Raw genomic sequence first — 8,861 nt, forward strand, 5'->3', positions numbered from 1 at the left:
CGGTTTGGGTGTTTCTTTAAAGGTGACAAAGAGGAGCCTGGTGACAGCCGGATGAATCCTGTCGGCGGACTGTCGTTTTCCTTGTTGCGTATGGATTAAACCTCCCGGCCCTCTGAAAGATAAGTCGAGGGAGCGGCACTGCAGTGGGGTCGGGGGAAGGAGGGGACGAGGTCGGCAATTGCAGGGACGGGTTTTAAAGGTAGCGTAGGGCACAGGGCTGTCCAGGAGCGGTTCCCTTTGGGCAGGTAAAGGGGGAGCAGGTTACTCTTCTGCCTGACGGTAGCGTGTGCTGGGCAGGGCGGTTCCAGCCTGTGTCTGTGGTGTCATCGGTGTGGTCTGTCTTTCGTGTATTAGACCTTTGTCGGATCTTGATTTCGGGTTTATGCTCCAGGAGCAAGGCACAGTGTCTCAGGCGGCACCCCTGGAGTCTCGAACGCCTGTACTCTTCGGCATAGAGCCAGTCGGGCGCTGCTTTTCTTGCCTTATGAGCTTAAAGCGTGGATCGGTCTTCATCGGAAGACTTTTCGGTCGCTCTGCTTTTGCAGCATCATTCCCAGCTGCACGAGCAGCTTTGCTCTATACCCATCCATTTTCACGGACCCGGTGTCGTTCCCTTCATCCTTATGTTTGTAGGTCTTGAAGCCGGGCTTCGTGCATATACATCATCTCGGTTTTGAGAGTCGGTTCTCGTCACGGGCCCTGACGTCCTACTCTTTTTTGTTTGTTTGTTTGTTTTTGGGGATGTTTCCCAGAGCCTCCTCTCATCACCGTTGCGGTCTTACCGGTCTTCTTGCCCGACAGTGACTTCCGTCCCAGTGTCGTTCTTCTCACTGAGAGTTTTCTCTCATCTTTGAGGCACATTGTTTGTTGTGTTCTGTGTAGTATCTGTGCATGTCTCTGTGCCTCGGAGTCGCCCTGCCCAGGGGTGTAGAGTCAGGGGTAGGTGGGATAGCCGTAAGATTCTACAGTTAATATGTTGGTGTGTTGAGGCAAAGGTGGTAAGGTTATTTCGGGCCGAGCGGCTGTCAGCGTGTTTTGCGAACAGGTTTTTCGTTAATGTTTTATGGGGAAGGGTATAGCTCTGCAGGAGGGGCCGTTCAGCGGAAGCGCCAGAGACCGCATCTCAAAGACGCAAAGGCTGCTATGCGTGGGGCTTGAAGTTTGTGGGTGTTTTTTCTGGCGAGCTGCCAGATGACGTTTCTAAATAGCAACCAGACTTAAGCATTACGAAGCTATCTCTCTGCGTCCAGCTGATCGTTGATGTTGTTTTTTCAGACATGGCGGGAGCAGCTGTGCAGGGTGACGCAGCAGAGCTGAGCGGAGTACCGTGAGAAGGTGGGTCGTCATTTCCGGTATTTGAGGGAAGATGTGACCGCTCCCTCTACGAGAGCAGTTACATTTGGTTGTTTTGTTGTTGTTTTTCCCCAGTTTGAATTCCTGAATCTGTCAGGTGCCAGAAACAATGACGGTCACAGCATCCAACTCTGGAATCCGCGCAGAGTGGGTGAGCAGAACACCACGGCGTGTCCGAGGCAGGGGCTGTCACAGGACAAGTCTATGTTGACCGACGCGATGTTTCCCAACGGCAGTATTGTCTGTGCATTTTTTTGTTTGTTTTTGCAGGCATTGAAGAATCCATTGCCTGCAGGATTAATGCTGTTTGCCAATCGGTTTTTTTTTCATCAAGGAAGGCTTTGGAGCCCAGGCTCTCGGAAAGCTCAGCAGATGGACTTGTGATCAAGATTGTTTGGGGAGGGAGGGGACAGGGTCAGCAACCGGAGAGATGGGTTTTAAAGTTAGCATAGGGCAGAGGGCTGTCCCCGACCGGTCCCCTTTGGGCAGGTAAAGAGAGGGGGTTACTCTTCAGTGTGAGGGTAACCTGCACCGGTCAAGGCGGTTCTGGCTCCTGTTTGTCATCATGTAGTTTGCACGGCCTGTCTTCTGTGTCTTGCATAATACCTTCTTCTGGTCTCAAATTCTCCATTGCTCCTTTTTTGATCAGGAGGCACCTCGCTAGCCCTACAGAGTGTCTAGAGAGTATCACCTCATCAGCGTAGTGCGTTTTGAGCAGTTCTCATCTCGATAGTCTACTTTAAAGCGTCCTTCCTTCCAGAGTGTATTATGTTTCGGATCTTTCCGATCGGTCTCCACTTGCGGCGGCAAGCCAGGCGGCACGTGCGGCTCCGTTATTGAGATTCCCGTTTCCACAGAGTAGTCTTCTGGGGTTACGTTCCCATGTCCTTAAGAGGTTCAGGTCTTAAAGCCTGCCTTCTCATGCATACACCGTGATGATTTTGGCGGTCGCTTTCTGTCACAGGCTGCAGCCGTCGCTTCTCTTGCAGGGCCTGTATAAGGCATTAACGTCATCATGGCGCCGTAGGTCTTCTGCGCCGGCATCATCAACCTTACGGGAGTCGTTCTAACCCGCAGTCTTATAGCGTCTCACGGTCGCTCTCGCAGCCTCTGCACGCGCCACGGGTCCGTGTCTGCCACCTGCGATCGGAGCTTCAAGCACACCTAGCGTCACGGATGTATCTGGAGGGTCACCTTCAGGGAGGCGATGTGGCCCGGAAGGACCGCTCTGCTCTGGTACTTTCCGGTTCCATAGAGATGTGCTACGGCATCTCATCCGCCTGCCTTTCTGAGGTAGGGTCCTAAAGCCAAGCTTCTCAGGCACGTGTCGTTCTAGAGACGTGTTGTATCGCGGCGCTCTATTTTGGACTCCCATCTGAGACCGCCTAGCCAGGCAGCGCTTAGTTTTTCTTTTGCTTTGTAAAGCTCTGTATTTGGGTATGCGTCGCATCGTACTGCCCTGTAATTGTTTAAGCCGCTATCAGAGACCATTTCGCAGCGTAACTCCCCGTTGTGTGCTTTGTGTCAGACCGTTCTGTATTTGAATGGGTATGGCATTGTTTGGCTCTATCGGTTTTGCATTGTACCGCCCGGTAATTGTCTCTGCCTTCATCTGAGACCGTTTCACACTGTAACGGTCCGTATTGCGTTTTGTGTCACATCGTGCCACTCCGTAACTATCTCGACCGCCACGTGAGACCGTCTCGCTTCATACCACCCCATAATGCTTTTTTTGTATCAGATCATTCTGTACCGGAGTGCACGTTGCGTTGTTTGGCGTTGTATTGGCTTTGCATTGTCCAGCTATGTAACAGTCTCGTCTGCCATTTGAGACCGTCTTGTATTGTATCAGCCAGTATCGCATTGTGTCTCACATAGTATAGCTCTGTAATGATCTCGACTGACATTGGAGATGGTTTTGCATTGTACAACCCTGTATTTGTTTTTTTTTTTTTTATAATTGCATCATTGCCTATTTGAATGCCTATTGCACTGTCCCTCTCTGTAGTGGTTGTGCATTGTATTTCTCTATAATAGTCTTGACTGTCATTGGCGACAATCTCATATTGTGCAGGTCTACTTTGTATCGCATCTTGACGCTCCGTAACCATATCGCACGCCAGCAGAGACGATCTGGCTTTGTGTCACCCTGTATTTGTGTGTTGTTATTAGATCACTGTGTGTTTGAATGTGTATTGTATTGTTCTTCTGAGTATCGGTTTTGCATTATACTGCCCTGAAACTGTCTCGACCCCCATCTCAGGCGGTATCGCATTGTACCACCCCCTATTGCGGTTTTGTTATTGGAGCGTTGCGTATTTGACTGCCTAGTGCCTTGTGCAGCTCCATATCGGATGTGCCTCGTCTGGGTCTGCATCGGTGTCTACCGACATCTAAGAGCGTCATATCGCCTCATATAGTTGTTAGCCTTTTGTCGGCACCCCTCTGTAGTCATCTGGACCCACGCTGGAGACGATGTCACGTCGTACCACCCTGTAAGCGTCTCAACTGCTTTCTGAGATGGACCTGCATTCTATCACCCTGTATTGTATGTTGTCTCAATGGTGGTCTAAGGGCACGTCAAGTTGTTTGACTGGTGTGTACATGACATGGATATATCTTTGTATGTATCATATGATATTGTGTAGGCAGCATAGATGGTTAAAGGTTCTCTGTCTCTCTGCACGTTGCCGGGAACGGAGTGAATGACTACCACAATGCGAGGTAAGATAAGGTAAGGTAGTAATGCATTTGTGGTTTTAATGTAGTTGTTGTAGGTGACTTGCGGGAAGTGTGTAGAAAGAGCAGATGGGGGTCTGAGCAGTCAGTGATTTGTAGGCTTGTAGGGCAAATAACTGGAATTTAAAAAAAAAAAAAAAAAACAAAAAACCAAAAAAAAACAACAAAAAAAACCCCAACCAACCGGGGGATGTATTTCTTTCCCCTGGCTGGGTTTTTTTTCCCCCAGTCTTGGCTGCTCTGCGAGGTGATGTTTATTGCCAAAGTTTTGGTAGATGTCAGGCATGGGCCAGGGCTGTTGCAGGTACGGTCACCTGCAAGGCCGCTATGGGTGGCCCTTTTGAGGAGCCCTGCAGGGACGTGCCAATGACTGCTTTTGGCCGGCAGGTGGTGGAGCACTGGATCCGTGAGGTTGGGTTAGCCTAGCGGTAGTAGAGGGAGCGGGGTGACTGGAGGCTGTGTGTGTTTGTGTGTGTGTCTAGTTTGGTGGGTGTGTAGACCCACAGGCTGGCCGCGGAGGTGTGTGTGTTTTCCTTTGCAGGCTCGTAGGGCAAAGCACTAGAATAAAAAAACCCCAGCCGGGGGATTTTTTTTTTCTTCCCCCGGCTGGGTTTTTTTTCCCCGGTCCCGGCCGCTCTGCGAGGCGACGGTCATCGCCAAAGTTTGGGCGGAGGTCGGGCACGGGCCGGGGTTTTTGCAGGCAGGGTCACCTGCGAGGCCGCTCTGGGTGGCGCTCTTGGGGAGCGCCGCAGAGGCGGGCCAATGGCTGCTTTTGGCCGGCAGGTGGGAGAAGGCAGGAGCCGAGCGGGCGGTTGGGCCGGTGTGGTCGCGGAGGGAGCGGGGTGTATTTTGGCGGGTGTGTAGACCCGCAGGCTGGCACCGGAGGGGTGCGTGTGTTTTCCTTTGCAGGCTCGTAGGGCAAAGCACTAGAATAAAAAAACCCCAGCCGGGGGATTTTTTTTTTCTTCCCCCGGCTGGGTTTTTTTTTCCCCGGTCCCGGCCGCTCTGCGAGGCGACGGTCATCGCCAAAGTTTGGGCGGAGGTCGGGCACGGGCCGGGGTTTTTGCAGGCAGGGTCACCTGCGAGGCCGCTCTGGGTGGCGCTCTTGGGGAGCGCCGCAGAGGCGGGCCAATGGCTGCTTTTGGCCGGCAGGTGGGAGAAGGCAGGAGCCGAGCGGGCGGTTGGGCCGGTGTGGTCGCGGAGGGAGCGGGGTGTATTTTGGCGGGTGTGTAGACCCGCAGGCTGGCACCGGAGGGGTGCGTGTGTTTTCCTTTGCAGGCTCGTAGGGCAAAGCACTAGAATAAAAAAACCCCAGCCGGGGGATTTTTTTTTTCTTCCCCCGGCTGGGTTTTTTTTTCCCCGGTCCCGGCCGCTCTGCGAGGCGACGGTCATCGCCAAAGTTTGGGCGGAGGTCGGGCACGGGCCGGGGTTTTTGCAGGCAGGGTCACCTGCGAGGCCGCTCTGGGTGGCGCTCTTGGGGAGCGCCGCAGAGGCGGGCCAATGGCTGCTTTTGGCCGGCAGGTGGGAGAAGGCAGGAGCCGAGCGGGCGGTTGGGCCGGTGTGGTCGCGGAGGGAGCGGGGTGTATTTTGGCGGGTGTGTAGACCCGCAGGCTGGCACCGGAGGGGTGCGTGTGTTTTCCTTTGCAGGCTCGTAGGGCAAAGCACTAGAATAAAAAAACCCCAGCCGGGGGATTTTTTTTTTCTTCCCCCGGCTGGGTTTTTTTTCCCCGGTCCCGGCCGCTCTGCGAGGCGACGGTCATCGCCAAAGTTTGGGCGGAGGTCGGGCACGGGCCGGGGTTTTTGCAGGCAGGGTCACCTGCGAGGCCGCTCTGGGTGGCGCTCTTGGGGAGCGCCGCAGAGGCGGGCCAATGGCTGCTTTTGGCCGGCAGGTGGGAGAAGGCAGGAGCCGAGCGGGCGGTTGGGCCGGTGTGGTCGCGGAGGGAGCGGGGTGTATTTTGGCGGGTGTGTAGACCCGCAGGCTGGCACCGGAGGGGTGCGTGTGTTTTCCTTTGCAGGCTCGTAGGGCAAAGCACTAGAATAAAAAAACCCCAGCCGGGGGATTTTTTTTTTCTTCCCCCGGCTGGGTTTTTTTTTCCCCGGTCCCGGCCGCTCTGCGAGGCGACGGTCATCGCCAAAGTTTGGGCGGAGGTCGGGCACGGGCCGGGGTTTTTGCAGGCAGGGTCACCTGCGAGGCCGCTCTGGGTGGCGCTCTTGGGGAGCGCCGCAGAGGCGGGCCAATGGCTGCTTTTGGCCGGCAGGTGGGAGAAGGCAGGAGCCGAGCGGGCGGTTGGGCCGGTGTGGTCGCGGAGGGAGCGGGGTGTATTTTGGCGGGTGTGTAGACCCGCAGGCTGGCACCGGAGGGGTGCGTGTGTTTTCCTTTGCAGGCTCGTAGGGCAAAGCACTAGAATAAAAAAACCCCAGCCGGGGGATTTTTTTTTTCTTCCCCCGGCTGGGTTTTTTTTTCCCCGGTCCCGGCCGCTCTGCGAGGCGACGGTCATCGCCAAAGTTTGGGCGGAGGTCGGGCACGGGCCGGGGTTTTTGCAGGCAGGGTCACCTGCGAGGCCGCTCTGGGTGGCGCTCTTGGGGAGCGCCGCAGAGGCGGGCCAATGGCTGCTTTTGGCCGGCAGGTGGGAGAAGGCAGGAGCCGAGCGGGCGGTTGGGCCGGTGTGGTCGCGGAGGGAGCGGGGTGTATTTTGGCGGGTGTGTAGACCCGCAGGCTGGCACCGGAGGGGTGCGTGTGTTTTCCTTTGCAGGCTCGTAGGGCAAAGCACTAGAATAAAAAAACCCCAGCCGGGGGATTTTTTTTTTCTTCCCCCGGCTGGGTTTTTTTTCCCCGGTCCCGGCCGCTCTGCGAGGCGACGGTCATCGCCAAAGTTTGGGCGGAGGTCGGGCACGGGCCGGGGTTTTTGCAGGCAGGGTCACTTGTTAGGCTCCTGGATTTGCAGTTTTTGGGGTATATTCTCCTGTGGTGTGAATAGTGTTTGTCGTTTGTGGAAGTTGTGTGCAGCAGCTGTTAATGGTCATGGAGCTATGATGCAGGGTGTGGTGGGAGATGGTCAGTGTGGAGCAGGAATGGCTATTGCAGCAGGTGCGTTTTTGATTATTTTGGGATTGAGGTATAGAGTTGGCTAGGCCTGTGAGAAATATGACATCATCACCCTTAATTACAATTTGTTGGTGTTATTAATTTTTTATTTCCCCACAGGTCAGCAGATGTGTACAGAGAAGGAGCAGGTGCCTGTTTCCTCCTCAGAGCAGGAAGTTTTGTAGATGGTGTTGCCCAGAAGAGGGAACCTGACAGCCATGTGGGAAGAGAGCGTATTCTTATGGGAGCAGGAACTGTAGTAGCATTCGTCCCTATCTTCGCAACAGCAGGAAGAACTTGACTGCAGCCATGGTGTTGAGGATTATCGTGGAATTGACTTTTTTTGGCTGTATTTCTACAGACCATAAGTCCACAGGGGCTAAATGTAGTAGTAGCCCTTATGGGATGCAAGTTGTTATTGTTTGTCATTGTGCATTGGGGTCAGAATACTTAGTTGGAGTAAATTGCATCAGTGGTAAAGGAAGGTAGATGTAGTGATCAGGATGAGGTGTAAGTAAACATGATTGCAGATGTGGCAGGTTTTGTAGTAGTAGTAGCCACATCAAAGGTAATGACAAGTCTGGAGATGGATTCTATGGCCAGACAGTTTATGTCATGTAGTAGTAGTAGTAGGTGAGGTTTGAGGATGAGTGTGAGGGACATAGGTTGAAGAGGTCAATATTGAAATAAGTAACTCCCACTGCTCAACTTTGGCTGAACAGTTGCAGACAACACTTTTGTTAACAAATGTATGGATAATAAAGTATTTTTTGGTCTCATCCCACTCCTGTTTGTTTTGCTGGGTACAGGGGCAACTGCATTGTAGTTGTGAAGACTGTGTGTGAGCATATATAGGTCTTTAGGTGCACATGGTGGAACATGGCTGTGCACTGTTGATCTTGTGTGTATGGGACTTTATGAACGTTCATAGAGGGAGGTGTGTTTTAGAGTGTTTGTGCGTGTGAGAGTGGGTTCATGGGTGTAGAGTTGCTGTAAGAGTTTCACAGCAGCATAGTCAGAACAATAATGTTCTAACAGAGACACATGATGCTGCAGCAGTGGGAAAGGGCATGTTTAGTCGTTCCCAATGAAGAAATTTCTTTCCCGGGAAAGGTGGCTGCCCCTGTGCCTGCCATTTTCTAGTGCCATGCAATAGTTATTATTTTTAATTTTTCCTACACATACCCTACAGTTATTGGCACCCACACCAATATTCACTAATCCACAATTACCTCATTAATTAAATTCAATCAATTATGCAAATGAATTAATTAAATATGCAAATTAGATAAAAATTTTTTTTTCCCCACCCACCATCACTAAATACACCACATACTCAAAAAATCTCAAAATATAAATAATGCTGCCACAAAAAAAATTAATGAAACAAGAAACCTAATACAAAAGCAATGAATTATATGCAAAATAAATCTAACAAAGCCTTAAAAAATCAACAATAACAAATTCTAATAAAAATAATAGCAACCAAATAAACTATAATAAAAATTATTTTTAAAGTAACCACAGCAAACACCACAACCAATTACAAAAATCCATCAAAAAATATTACTTCTTTACAAATAACACACATGCAATCATGTGTAAAGTATTTGTAATAATATGTATTACAAATACATAAATCACAAGAAATGACAAAAAACACCATGGATAACACACTGCAATA

General features: G+C 51.7%; 1 long non-coding RNA gene across 1 annotated transcript; it reads left to right on the forward strand.

The window, feature by feature from the left end:
• Nucleotides 1-1,278: 1,278 nt before the first annotated feature.
• LOC309684832 lies at nt 1,279-7,421 on the forward strand. Its single transcript, XR_014270354.1, has 3 exons — nt 1,279-1,335; nt 1,429-1,504; nt 7,298-7,421. It is a non-coding gene; the product is annotated as an uncharacterized lncRNA (long non-coding RNA).
• Nucleotides 7,422-8,861: the final 1,440 nt, after the last annotated feature.

The sequence above is a fragment of the Vanellus vanellus genome, assembly GCF_965231255.1.
Source record: "Vanellus vanellus genome assembly, contig: HAP1_SCAFFOLD_1993, whole genome shotgun sequence".
In the NCBI taxonomy this organism is placed as follows: domain Eukaryota; kingdom Metazoa; phylum Chordata; class Aves; order Charadriiformes; family Charadriidae; genus Vanellus; species Vanellus vanellus.